Source organism: Sus scrofa, chromosome 4 (genome assembly GCF_054392235.1).
Source record: "Sus scrofa isolate SSC_HxYL_T2T_F1_AM1 chromosome 4, Sscrofa_HxYL_maternal_Yorkshire_Landrace_v2.0, whole genome shotgun sequence".
NCBI classification, from domain to species: Eukaryota; Metazoa; Chordata; class Mammalia; order Artiodactyla; family Suidae; genus Sus; species Sus scrofa.
The window spans coordinates 81,219,942-81,234,047 of NC_139386.1; the positions used below are offsets into that span (position 1 = coordinate 81,219,942).

Here is a 14,106-nt window from a genome sequence, read left to right on the forward strand (position 1 = left end):
CACAGAAGTAATTTTAAAAGTGATTTTACATTAAAAACCTAAACCTACACATTATGGCAAGACTGAGCATAGTGTTTTGAATCAACTTCATTTTTGTTTGTGACCTCCTGCCATTGAGGGATTGTATTTTTTTAAACCATCAGTTAATGTACCCTAGGGAATATAAGTCTACTAAAGAAGAGAAAAGCATAAAACAAAAAACCCTGTACCCTCCAGCCCATCCCGAGAGTAGGTCCAGCTCTTTCTATAGACTGATTGGCTTTGGATAAATGAGGGACAGTTTGAGAATGGTCCTCAAATCTTGAACCAAAAGCTGCACCTAATGACCGTCTTGGATCTTTAGTCCTACGTCCTCACCTTAGCCCTTGATTCGTCTAGCTTTGCAGGTGACCTAGCACAAGGTGAAACGTTTGAGGATTCTCTGAAACGTGAAAACTCTCTTCATCCATTTTTCAGCATCCTCAGTGCGTTCCGGCATTCTTTGCCTTTCCTGGAGTACAACTTACTACCAAACTAGGTATTTGCGCCGCCACTCACGTCACACACACCATTTGGAATAATATCAGGCATAGCGCTCCTGTAGTGGAAGTGATCTACAATGTTTACCACCATGAAATGAAAAATACCGGAGAGGATGAGCAAAATAATGCAGTACATGAAGCTTCTCCACAGATTTTTCCTTCCAGTGATAAAAGCCAGGCATTTAAAATTTCACATGAGGCGTTCCCATTGTGGCTCAGCAGTAACCAACCCGACTAGTATCCATGAGGATGCATGTTCAATTCCAGCCTCGCTCAATGGGTGAAGGATCCCGAGTTGCCATGAGTTGCGGTGTAGGCTGCAGATGCGGCTCGGATCCCTGCAGCTGTGGCTGTGGCATAGGTCAGCGGCCGTAGCTCCTATTCCACCCTTAGCGTGGGAAATTTCATATGCCGCAGGTGCGGCTCCAAGAAGCCAAACACACAAACAAACGAAAAAAATTCACACGAATTCAATTCCAATCGAAAACATTGAGATTTCTTGGTTCATTTGAAAACTGTATTGGCTCATTTTTAATTTACTTCCACTCATCTTTAGCAATATAGGTTTGGTCATTTATTTAACATTTATAAGAAAATATTGCCCTTCCTGGCAGGACTCCATTGGGTAACAGGTATATTTTTATCACACCCCAGTGAACTCCTTGAAGGCAAGAGAGCTTTTGGTAAACAGAGTAAATTCATATGATTGTCTGGTGTTTTTCAGAGTAGCATCTATGGACCTTTGGAAATCTGAGACATACTTGGAGATCTGTGGGTTTTCTATGAAATTTAGTAGTTTTTGTTTTTAGATTGGGATATATATAATTTTATATATAACATGATTTCATATTATTTTATATATATAATAATAAATTTATAGTTTATATTATACTTAACATATAACTATATCTATAATTTTTTCCTGGGTCACAAGGGTAACCAATCACTGACACTGCTTCAGTTTCAGTTGTCAGGCTGGCTTGGTGTTCGCCTACAGAGGTACCAAACAGTACGACTTTCATCGTTAGAAGAAAAAGAAACTTGGGGGCGAGCAGCCGCCGCTGTACCCACAATTCCTGCACCAAGACCACGTCCTGTGAGAAGCAGCTCAGACCCTGTGCATTCGCATTACAGTAAGTCACACACTACACACTCGGGAGAGAAGCAAGTGTCACCTACATCCAATGTTTAATAGCCTGATTTCAAAGCTTGGCCTGCCATTTATGTGTGTGACCTTGGGCAGTCGCTCGGAGCCTCCTGTCTAAAGCACGTCATAACAGTGCCAGCAGCCGGTGGTCTGGTGGCTGTGGGCAGTGCAGTGGTGGACCCCTTAGCAGTAATTTGATGCGCTTACACTGACCCCAGGGTTGACCCTGGCAGAGTTCACACGAAACCTTTAACTAAACTTGGTACGTTTTCGCTCCATTCTATGGTACCCACCCCGCAGACGGGAACCTGGTTGACAGAGGTAAATGCACAGCTGGAGGATGAACTGCCCCCCCACCCAGTGCCATTGCCAGGAAGGTGGTCTGTGACAGGGCTGGTTAACGTGTCAGTAGAGGCTCTTGGAGGGCACAGTGTGGCTATCTTCCTTCCGTCCACTCCACTGCGGAGGGCTGAGAGGGCTCAGCAATGCCGGGGACACTTGGGACTTAGAAGTAGATTCCAGATCTGTTTTAAGATAACACTAATCAGTGCCCTCCTTTGATTACTGTTTCGTTTATCTCGCCAAAATAAAATAACCTGGCTAAAGACATGTATTTAAGTACCTGCTCCTATATACTAAATAATAACAATGAAAAAACCTACACTTCAAGACGAAAGAGAAAAGGCGTGTTCTGAAAGCGCAGATTACTCAGGAGAGCAGCGGTACCTGTGAGCTGCTGAGCATCAGCAGTAAGGAGATGCAGTCCCAGCATCTCAGCAGGCTCCCGGCATCTTCGCTCTCTCTCAGAAGGCTGTACAGGGAAGGACCTGGAGAGTACCACATAAGCTAGGCGTGCTGGATCGAGGAGTTTGGAAGAAGAAAGGCAGAAAATGCCGGATTCTCCAAGAACAGCAATTCCGCTGCGTCCAGGGGTCCCGTTGCCCATCAGGCATCAGTGAAGGGAAGACCAGCCGGATGGCGTGTTCTCCTTGCCGATGTTGTCTGAAATAGTGGAAATAAGTGCACCTCTGCTCTCCCCGCAGAAGGAAGGGGAGTGGGGTGGAGCCTCCTGTCCCTGGAAGCAGAGACGCAACCGACGTGACCCCGAGGAAGAAGCCCTCTGGGCCATGTCTGTGACGTAAAACACGGGATGTTGTCCCCAGTGCAAACATGCTAGAAACACACCCCGTGGGGAGCTGTGCTACAGTGAGGTGCACCTGCCACCTCATCCTGGTGTTCACAGTGTTTGGTGGCTTTCAGCCAAGATGCCCTTAACTAGGAGCAGCCCTGGAATCTGGCATCTCCACATCCACCCCAGAAGGATGGCCTTTCTACCATTCTGTGACAGGCTTTCTCTAAAATAAGCATCAAGTAAGCCCCGCCCCAAACCAGCCATATTGCCCTATTCCACCGGCGTGATAATGAATTGGCCCAAACAGACCTTCTCCCAACAATCCATTATCACGCCGGTGGAAGACCTTCTCCTTACTCCCAGAGTAGGTCTGAGGAATGTTTAAAGGTCCAAGAGACACAGACTGTCTGTCAGATTTTGGCACAAGTGGTGACAGCGCAGGTCAGTAGGGACGAAAGAGTCACTAAAACTGAGAGATGACAGGGCTAGAGACACTGTTTAAAACCACCACAGGCAGGGAGGGAGGGAGAGGGGATGGTGGGTGGGGGCCAAGTCCCCCAAGGAAGCGGGTGGTCAGAGGGCCTGCACCCCACCCCATAGGAGATGATAATGTGGGGGGCTGTGCAGGGGAAGGCCTGCCAGGAGAAGGGGTGTCACCCAGAGCCCGTTGAGTGCAGGGCTTTCTCTCTGCTGACTTGCTCTAAGGCAGCCCAGGTAGAGCTAGTCCCGCCCAGGGTACCAAGCACAGCCAGGAATAAACCAGAAATCTGGAAGCCTGGCCTGCCTCTGCCAGAAATCTCATAGCAGGCAACCTGAAAGCTCAGGAATAGTGCTTTCCTTCCAGTTAGTCTGTAAATGGTGCCCTTTACAAGTGCCCTTTGATGTGATCTGTGGACATTACAAGCGGGTTGATGTCCTGGCCTTCCCAGCTTTGTTCTCTGCAGCTCACCTGTATAGGCGCACTGGTTCAACTCAAACACCCAGGAAGATGGGCCCTTCTCTCTACTCAAGCCTGTGAAATCAGGCCTTTAAGTATGTTCGAATTTTGATATTTATGACAACAGTGTAAGCTTATGATTATGAGAGGAAAACCAGTGTGATTGTCACTGAGCAATTCAGTAAAATGATTCTTTTTTTGGCCACAACCACGGCACGCAAAAATTCCGGGTCTTGGATCGAACCTTTGCCACAGCAGTGACAATACCCAATCCTTAACCGCTAGGCCACCAGAGAACTCCCAATAGAACAACTCCAGATGTGAAAAGCGTTCCCAGCTGACAAGGAGCAGGGCCACTTAGAAGAGGAGAAAAATGCTCACAGTCCCCAAATCAGTTCTGTATGTAGGCTGTGTTTTACTTTTAACAATATACCAGGAGTTCCTGCTGTGGTTCAGCAGTAACAAGCCCAACTGGGATCCATGAGGACTTGGGTTCAATCCCTGGCCTCGCTCAGTGGGTTAAGGATCCAGCGTTGCCGTGAGCTGTGGCATAGGTCACAGATGCAGCTCAGATCCTGCATTGCTGTGGATGTGATGGAGGCTGGCAAGTGCAGCTCCTATTGGACCCCTAGCCTGGGAACTTCCATATGCCGTGGGTGCAGCCTTAAAAAGCAAAAAACAAAACAAAACAAAACAATACACCAAAAAATATTTTCCTGCTTTGGGAAGGTCTTCTTTAATGATGCTGAGAAGGAGAATAATATAATCTACAACTTAAATTAAGAAGTTAGAGCAATTAAGCTTCATCTAGTGAAAGCCAAGCATGTCTTTGCAATAAAGAGGTAGCTAAGCACAGGAGATACTTCGGTGGACATAAAGGTCTTAACCTAGCTACGTATCTTAATTATTTTTCTGATGGATCTAGGAATTTTTCTTTTAATATGCCTGGTTCCTAGTAGAAATAAATAAGTTGGCTGGCCTGCAAGATGGCTTTTTTTAATCAGAATGGACAAAGTCTTGTGCTTTGTGCTGTGTGCTTAAACATAATGATAGATGTTCAAAGTTCAAATTCTCAGTGGATCTCTGGACCGAAAGTTTTGTAAGAAATCAAGGAAGAAGGACCACCACGCGCTATATCTATTTCCTCTTGAAAAACAATTTCTAGATATTGCCAGAGACCAAAGTCGTGAGTCAAAATGTTTCTGTCGGTTTCCATGTGGACACGGCCTGGTGCCCATCACACCACACACGCTACCTGGAACTCAGACCTGGAAACTTGAAGAACTGTCTGGATTCCCTGGCAACAGGGCCTCAGGCATCTCCTAGCCAGTGGGTCCTACGAAAGAGATAAGCCACTTCAGCAAACTTGTCTCTCTCCAGCACTGGAATGCATCCAAAGGAAACACGAAAGACTCTGACATCAGAAAACACCTGTTGACTTTGGAGCGCCCGTATCAACAGCAGTAAAACACAGAGCAGATGTGAGCCTGCTCTGGGGGGGTACGTGGAATGTCAAGTATGAAAAAAATCAAGAGGAAAGGGATAGGCACTTCCAAATTCTTCTGCCTCTCTGTAAACATGCCATTAATTAGGTTAATTTTCTTAAAATGTGGCCTCAAAAACCATTCTAAGGTGGTCGCTTCAGGTTTCCATTCCTATAAATCAAAGTCTGGTGATAGATGGTTTAAACGATCAATAGGTGTATGATCTCAACTCTAACTTTGGCCTAAAATGTTCATAGTAACTATCCGTTCCTTTTAAAAATTTCTTTACAATTAATGTATAGTTGATTTAAAATGTTGTGCCGGTTTCTTTGGGAGTTCCCATTGGGCTCAGCGGTAATGAATCTGACTAGTACCCCTGAGGATGCAGGTCCTACTCCTGGCCTCAGTCAGTGGGTTAAGGATCCTATGTTGCTGTGGCTGTGGCTTTTGCTCCTATTCAACGCCTAGCCTGGGAACTTCCATATGCTCTACCTGCAGCCCTAAAAAACAAAAAATAAAAACAAAAACTAAAAAAAGAAAAACTTTCTGAAACACTACAGTAAATAAGATTGTGCAGTATTGGCATGAAGACATGTGGATAAATATAATAAAACTGAGGCATTCCCATTGTGGCTCAGCAGTTAATGAACCCGATTAGTATCCATGAGGACACGGGTTTGATCCCTGGCCTCGCTCAGTGGGTTAAGGATCTGGTGTTGCCATGAGCTGTGGTGAAGGTTGCAGACGTGGCTCGGATCTGGCGTTGCTGTGGCTGTGGTGTAGGCCAGCAGCTGTGGTTCTGATTAGACCCCTAGCCTGGGAATTTCCATAGGACAAGGATGCGGCCCTAAAAAGACCAAAAATAAATAAATAAATAAAAAATAAATAAAATTGAGAGTCCAGAATTGAATCCATACATTTATGGTCAACTGGTTTTGGACAAGGGTACCGAGACCATCCAGTTGGGGAAAGAACAGTGTTTTCCACAAATGCTGCTGAACATCTCTGCATCCATCCCCCAGAATGACGCTGAGCCTCTTTCTCACACCACGGATAAAGTCAACTCCAAATGTGGGTTAAACCTATAAACTCTTAGCCATAAAATGTGTGCTTAAATCTTCATGATCTTGGATTTAGGCAATGATTTCTTAGTTGTAACACCAAAAGCACAACAACAAAAGAAAAATAGATCAGTCAGACTTCATCAAAATTAAACTGTTTAAAAGGACATTATGGGGGGGAGGTGCAGGCAAAATAAAATAATATCCATTCAAAAAAGGACATTATAAAGTGAGTAAAAAGGCAACACACAGAATGGAAGGAAATCTTCGTAAATCATGTATCTGATAAAAGTTTAGTATCCAGAATATGTAAAGACCTCCTACAACTCATAAAAAAGGACAAATAAACCCATGTAAAGTAGGCCATAGGAAGGTTTAAATTTGTTTGTATTCCTTGATAATGAATTTACCTTTAGGTTAAAAGCAATCTACATGTATATCTAAATATTCAGCAGTAGCCAACCTGTGATTTTCTTTTTTTCTTTTTCCTTTTTTTTTTTTTGCTTTTAAGGGCCACACCTGCGGCATATGGAGGTTCCCAGGCTAGGAGTCTAATCGGAGCTACAGCTGCCAGCCTACGCCACAGCTACAGCAACGCGGGATCCAACCACAGCTCACGGCAATGCCAGATCCTTAACCCACTGAGTGATGCCAGGGATCGAACCCGCAACTTCATGGTTCCTAGTCAGATTCATTAACCACTGAACCACAACGGGAACTCCAAATGTAATTTTAGAATAAAATTTTGTTCTCCATCTAAAAAAAAAATAAAATAAAATGAGCTTATGATCTCTATAGACACTTATCCAAAGAAGATATACAGATGGCCAAAATGCTCAACATCATTAGTCATTAGGAAGATGCAAATATTAACCACAATGAGATACCAGTTCACAACTACCAGCCTGGCTACAGTCAAAACGCCAGACAATAACAAGTGTTGGCAAGGATAGAGAGAAACTGGCACCTCCTCCACTACTGGTTGGAGTGGAAAATGATGCAGCCACTTTGGAAGACAATTTGGCAGTTTCTCAAAATGTTAAACACAGGGTTACCGTATAACCCAGCAATTCCAGTCTTAGGTAGATACTCAAGAGAACTGAAAATACATGTGTACACAACAGCTTATACACCCACGTCCACAGCAGCGTTATTCTTAAGAGACAAGAAGTGAAAACAACCCAAACTGTGTATTTTAAAAGGGTGAATATTATGGTACATGAATTGTATTTCAATTTTTTTTTTTTAATTCAGAAAAGGGAAAAAAACCTAACTTCTTTAACTCCAAACTCATTTTCCTTGTGGGTTTCCCTTACCTCGAGTCACACTTTGAGTCACCCGGACTTCTTTCCCCTCTGTGCCCACACTCCCTCCAACTCCGTCCTGTCTTCTGAGTGGCTTGAACCTGTCACTTCCCCCCGCCCCACCCCCACTCTCGTGATTCATGATGTCATCATTTCTTGCCTAATGACTGCGACTGGTCTCTGTGCATCCAAGCCTGGCCTCGCCCAATTCACTCCCTGCTACTGAGCCGAAGGGAGTGAGCTTTCTAAAATACATGAGCACATTTTCAATTAAACTAAGATAACAAGTTCTCTTCTGTCTCCTTTGAGGCTTTTTCTTTCACACATGTGAGTAAATGATTCTGGAGCTCCAGCAAGGAGAAGGCCTGATCCCAGCCTCCGTAGCCTGTGGTTTAGAGGGAGCCCCCCAGTGTGCAGGCAGCTGGGGCGTATTGTGCTGACAGCTGTTAGAGGGCCAGGGTCAGGGAGCCGGGATGGGGTCGGGGTGGGGGGGTGAGGGTTCTCAGGAGTGGTGTAGTCTTGGCTGATTCTTGGAGAATGAATAGGTATTATTCAAGCAAAGAAAAGGGAAGGAAATTCCAGACAAGGCGTTACCTTGTGCCAAAGTGTGGAGTGAGAGATCTCTTACGGAATCTTCAAAAGGCAAGGAGAAGCCAGTTGTCACACGGTTCTGTGGGCCAACTGTGATGTGATGGCCCAGTCTCTTTTGTGAAAAAGATGTCAGCTCAGGTGGATTTAAACCAAAAAGGGCCTGTGTCACTGGAGAGACGGGGGTAGAACTCTGGATCACAGCTCTTTATCCCACAAAATTTAGGCTTATATCCAGTTTTTTTGTTTTTTGTTTTTTTTGGGCCACGGCTGAGGCGCACAGAAGTTCTGGGGCCAGGGATGGAACCCACACAGCAGTAACTAGAGAGTCGCTGCTGAGACAACATCAGATCCTTACCCCACTAGGCCGCCAGGGAACTCCTAACCACCTTTCCTTCAAGACAGAAAACTGTGGAAAACCAGAGGAGAAATGCTGCATGTCCCCATGAGGAAACAGACTAGGAGGGATGCTTTCTGTATTTTCACAGGTGATCATGACCTCAGTAAGGAGACGGGACAAACTGCAGCATGACACGAATGCCATCTGTTTTTAAGGGCTGGTCCAACAGATTAAACCTCAATTGCATGTATAATTTTTCGAAGCACGTGTAAACAATATTTTGCTTTTCCCCATTCATTGCAGTATGTGATAACTCTTATTTAAAGATGCCATTCCTAAATTACCTCTAATGTTAAGACTAAAAAAATAAATACATGCAATACTGGTATTTCAAAGGAATGGGCTCCACCATTACCAACATTGTAATGACACAAAGCTAAGCCCTGATAAAAATCCGGGTGGTTTGTGGATATTTATTTGGATAGTCAACTGTATGGAGAACGTGTATTGACTTGGAAGCTTCGGGTGTGAGAAAACTAAGGAAGCACAGCGTTTCCTTTCTTGGCCGATATCTGGCCGAGCGCTATCTGCGGGGAGCTGCTGGCTCTGAGCAAATCGCTCTTTCTATGTATAGCTTTGTTGATTTATGGGCTTCTCCAAAAGGGACACACCCAGGGTTTGTTTCACATGAATAACGTGAATAGACAAACTGTCTAATAAACCTGAAATGCTGTCGTCGGCGACGGAGAGAAAGGGGGAGATCTTTGGAAGATTTAAGTAGTTATTCTTCTTGACCTTGGGGTCCTGCTTCCAGCCAATGTGAAGCCTGGCTCTCGTTCTCAGGTTCAACTGATGCCTGTGTGGAATAGGACGAGGGTGAGGAACCTCCGGCTCTTACAGGGCAGTGGTGGCTCATCCCAGAGAACGTGTAGGTCTGTGGGCTGGTGTGCTGCCCTGCAAGATTGAGGCTGTGGAGCTCTTAGGGTCACACTGCAAACTGCAGCTAAGCAGCGTGTGACGGACCCAGCAGGGACCTTCCGTGTTCGCCAAGCAGAGCCCTGATGGGGGAGGAGCTGCTGGAAAGACCACAGGTCCCTGCAGGGCAGCGACTGTCCAGGGCACCTCCAGGTGCCCCCCAGTTGTTCTGGGCGCCTCCGAATAGGAAGCGGCTCAGTCTAGCACTTTCTGTAACAGCTCACGTGTAGGGCTCACCATGTGGCAGGCCTGCTGTGGGTGCGGCAGCTCCCTCAACTGGCACAGAAACCCTGCGACTGGCCAGAGAGACCCAGCCGCCGGCCACAGCTACACAGCAGGCACAGCTGGAGGGGGCGCCCGGGCAGTGGAGGCCAGTCCTTGCTCTTAACCGATAGGCAGGGCTGCTGGTGATAGATGTCACTGAGGACAATCACAGGTGAAGCCTTACGTCAGTGATGAAACTTGTGAAGCTGCTTGTTGCTAAACGCTTAGTTAACAGTGTGGTGTGCAGAGGGCCAAAAAAGAGAAATGGAGCCTAACATTCCAGATTTCTCTGCAGGTCTGAATGAAAGGTGGAGCATCCTTTAAAAATGCACGTTAGGACGTCCCCCTGTGGCACAGTGGGTCAAAGGATCCGGCATTCAGGAGTTCAGTTCCTGGCCCGGGAACTTCCATGTGCCACAGGTGTGGTCACAAAACAAACCAACCAACACAAAGAAAATGAAAGTTCTTATAATCATGTCTTTACAAAATATTTGGTTTCCCATCTCTTCTGCTGACTTTAAAATGATTAGATGTGGTGTCGTCTTTGAAAACCAGGCAAGTATTTCTGGTGAGTTCAATGAGAAAGCATATTTTACTTTTAAAACATGATCACAAATGTTTGCCTCCAGATTGGATATATTCCATTCCATATGTAGCCTATAAATAAAGTTCCAATTCTGGAGAAAAAATTATTTTTGTTAATAAAATGAGGAATTTATAAGCTCATGTTCTGCTACAATTTAAAAAGTTATGATTAGGAGGTCCCATCATGGCCTTAGAAGAAATGAATCTGATTAGCATCCATGAGGATGCAGGTTCGATCCCTGGCCTCGATCAGTTGGACTAAGGATCCAGACTTGCTGTGAGCTGTTGGTATAGGTCGCAGATGTGGCTCGGATCCCGCGATGCTGTGGCTCTGGCGTAGGCCAGCAGCTACAGCTCTGATTTGACCCCTAGCCTGGGGACCTCCATATGCTGCAGGTGCAGCCCTAAAAAGACAAAAGACAAAATAAATAAATAAATAAAAATAAAAATTATGATTAAACGTATTGCTCTGTTGGTTGGTCTCCAACCAAAGCGATTACCAACTGTTGCCTTGATGTCTTGTATGTTTTTTGAACAGGAGTTCTTTCTGATTCTCCGATTTGTCATCGGATCTTATTAAAACACAGAAGGAAGAAATTGACTGCAGCAACTGGGGTTCTATAGGCGTCTCAACAGCATCAAACCAAACTCATAATTATTGGAACCATTGTATCAAACGCCTGGGGGCGGGCAGCTGGCTTTGTTCTCACAGTGGCACACACCTCCAGAAAAGACAGCTCGCCATCCCAGCGGGGGGCGGGGTGGCCCCTCTGGCCTTTTGACCCAGAAGTGCCTCTTAGAGAGGTGCCGTGTGGATGTGGGGTCGGGGGGTGGGGTGGGGGTGGGCACACACACCAGAGACAATATAGAGAAGCCGGCGTGAGCTCCAGCTCTGCAAAGAATTGTGAAGCTGCATCCTGTCAGGTTTCCTCTCATTCCTGTATTTCTTTTTCCCTGGAGCTCCTTATTGGCAGCAAATTGGCTATTCTCTTGCCCTTGTTTCTGTCCACTCTTTCCCACAATCCTTTCTCTTTTTGTTTTTCTACCCCTTGTCCCCTTCAGGACCTCCCTCCAGGTAACATGCCTGGCTTTCCTTTGCTTGGCCCATCACTTCTTTCACCTCAGCATCCCCTTCTCTCTCCGCATCCTTCTCCGTCTCTCTGACCTTGGAGAAGATGCAGACAAACCACAAGGAACGTTCCTTGATCCCTCAGAGGGAGGTTGATGTCGTGTCATCTCTCTGGCTAGAATTGTTTATTTTGTGCCTATTTCCTCGAGGATGATGCAGTTCAATATTCACACCTTGACTGAACTGTGAAGAGAGATGAGGTCCTCTGCTGTGGGTCCATTCTGATGCCACCACCCACCCCCAGCCCAAATAATCCACAGCCACTATGAGCTTGACGCGCTGGGGGCAGAGGAGAGACAGCCCACGCTCACTGTCTGCTGGCGAAAGAGAGACCAGACTGTTACCTGCAGTGTGGTCAGGTGTGCAAAGGGTAATTCAAATGCATCTCTGAGTTTGCAGGATAAATAGGCAAGAGGTGCCTTGGGCTGAGAGGCCAGGAAGGTCTCAGAGAGGATGTGACCCTTAGGAAGAGACCTGGGAGGGAGTTCCCACTGTAGTGCAGTGGGTTAAGGACCTGGCCTTCTCTCTGCAGTGCAGGTTTGATCCCAGGCCCCGGTGTAGTGGGTTGAGGATCCTGCGTTGTTGCAGCTGTGGCTCAGATTCGATCTTCGATCCCTGGCCTGAGAACTTCCATGTGCTGCAAGTGCAGGCAAAAAAAAAAGAAGAGACCTAGGAAAGCCAAAAGGCCCCCAGGATGGGCTCTGCTGGCAGAGGGTACAGCCACGCCAGACAGAGAGCAGAGGCACCGTGCAGCAGAACGTTACCCAGAAACAGGGCAGAACCTGGGGGTGGCGAGAGGCACAGCTGGAAAGGTCAGGGGGCCAAATGGTGAAGAATTTTGTGCACAAGCCTGGTGAAAGTCCATGAGCTTATCCCACAGGCGAGAAGGAAGCATGGAAGAATTTTCAAATCCAAAGTAACAACAGACACGAGCACGTTCGACTTTGTACATTTCAAATTGCTCATCTTTCAGATGGAAGACACCACCCCAAGTCTCTCAGGGTATCACCAGAGAGATGCGAATTACTTTTTTTTTTTTCCTCTTTAGGGCCGCACCTGCGGCACATGGAGGTTCCCAGGCTAGGGACTAATCGGAGCTACAGCTGCCGGCCTACGCCACAGCCACAGCAGCATCAGATCTGAGCCTCATCTGAGACATACACCACAGCTCACGGCAATGCTGTATCCTTAACCCACGGAGCGAGGCCAGAGATCGAACCTGAAACCTCATGGTTCCTAGTCAGATTTGTTTCCGCTGCGTCACGACGGGAACTCCCTGAATTGCTTTTGATGCCAAATGTCAACCTCACTAAACTTGGACCCAGCCTGCCTTACAACACTCCCATTTAGCACCAGAAAAGCCAGCATGTTTGTCCCCATCAACTCCTGGGAATCACACCTGAAATATCCCAGTCTTTCTTCATTTAAACATCTCTGCAATTGGATGACTAATATTTGGTTTCAGAGAGAGATATATAAAATCCTCTGAAAGGCCAGGCTGGCTGACCGATAGAACAGTTGTGGTTGTTTAGGAAAAGGATGGCATGAGCATGAAGGAGGGGAGGAGAAGCAAGGAACAGAGCTGAGGGCTGTGCGGGGCCAGAACTGGATCTGAGGGCCTAGTGCACGTGGGAGGTGGCTGGGAAGAGAAGGGCTCGACCAGAACTTCACAAGTTTTAACAAATTATTGTTCTGCATTTCCTTTTTTATTGTTTCCAAATGAATGGATAATAATATTATTAACCCGAGTGAAAAAAATTGAGTTTGGGAAAAGGAAGTTGATGAGTTTCAGCTGGACATGTTCAGCTGGAGATGCTCGAGGGCCAGGACGGCGCATTTAGAAGTGGGGCCGCCCAGCCCGGGAAAGGTCTGCAGATTTGGAAATCTTGGGATACATTGGCAGTGACAAGGAGGCACCCCAGGGAGGGCCGGGGAGTGAGCCGGGGGACCTGGGTTGGAAGCCTGAGAAGTCTGGGTTGGTCATGAGGGCAAGGGGTGAGTAAAGAGGCAGGGAGGGGCAGGAAGGAGGGAGAGTGAGAGGGTAGCCGTGGCAAACAAGGGAGCCAGGGAGGTTTCTAGAAGGGAGAGGACAAGATGTCAGAGGCTTAAGCGTGCTCGAATAAGATAAGAAGCAAAATCTGAACTGGATCTTGAAATTGAGGATTTACTGGTAATCCTACCATGAAGAGCTTCAGGAGAGAAAGCAGCGTTACCAGAGAGCCGGGAAATGCGTGGGACTTGAGAAAGTCAAGGTAACGGGTAGACAGACCTAGGGTCTGCAAAACCCTTTGCACTGATTATCAAAAATCCTCAAAAGCTTTTGTGTGGGTGGATTCCATCCACAGCAGTAACCATATTAGATATTAAAACTGAGGCCCCCCCCCCTTTTTTTTTTTGTCTTTTTATCTTTTTAGGGCCGAACCTGCAGCATATGGAGGTTCCCAGGCTAGGGGTCTAATCAGAGCTGCAGCTGCGGGCCTACACCACAGCCACAGCAACACCAGGTCTGAGCCGAGTCTGCCACCCACACCACAGCTCACGGCAACGCCAGATCCTTAACCCACTGAGCGAGGCCAGGGATCGAACCTACAACCTCATGGTTCCTAGTTGGATTTGTTTCTGCTGCGCCACGACGGGAA

At 46.7% G+C, this 14,106-nt stretch overlaps 1 long non-coding RNA gene across 2 annotated transcripts in view; it reads left to right on the forward strand.

The window, feature by feature from the left end:
• Positions 1 to 13,164, forward strand: part of LOC146403889 (uncharacterized) — a 32,694-nt gene extending 19,530 nt beyond the window's left edge. The window contains exons 4-5 of one of the 2 annotated variants that reach the window (XR_014843098.1): positions 1,483 to 1,654; positions 10,877 to 13,164. This is a non-coding gene — a long non-coding RNA (uncharacterized LOC146403889). Of the gene's footprint in view, positions 1 to 1,482; positions 5,848 to 10,876 lie in introns of those variants that run through there. The other variant, XR_014843097.1, reaches the window with a different exon arrangement.
• Positions 13,165 to 14,106: the final 942 nt, after the last annotated feature.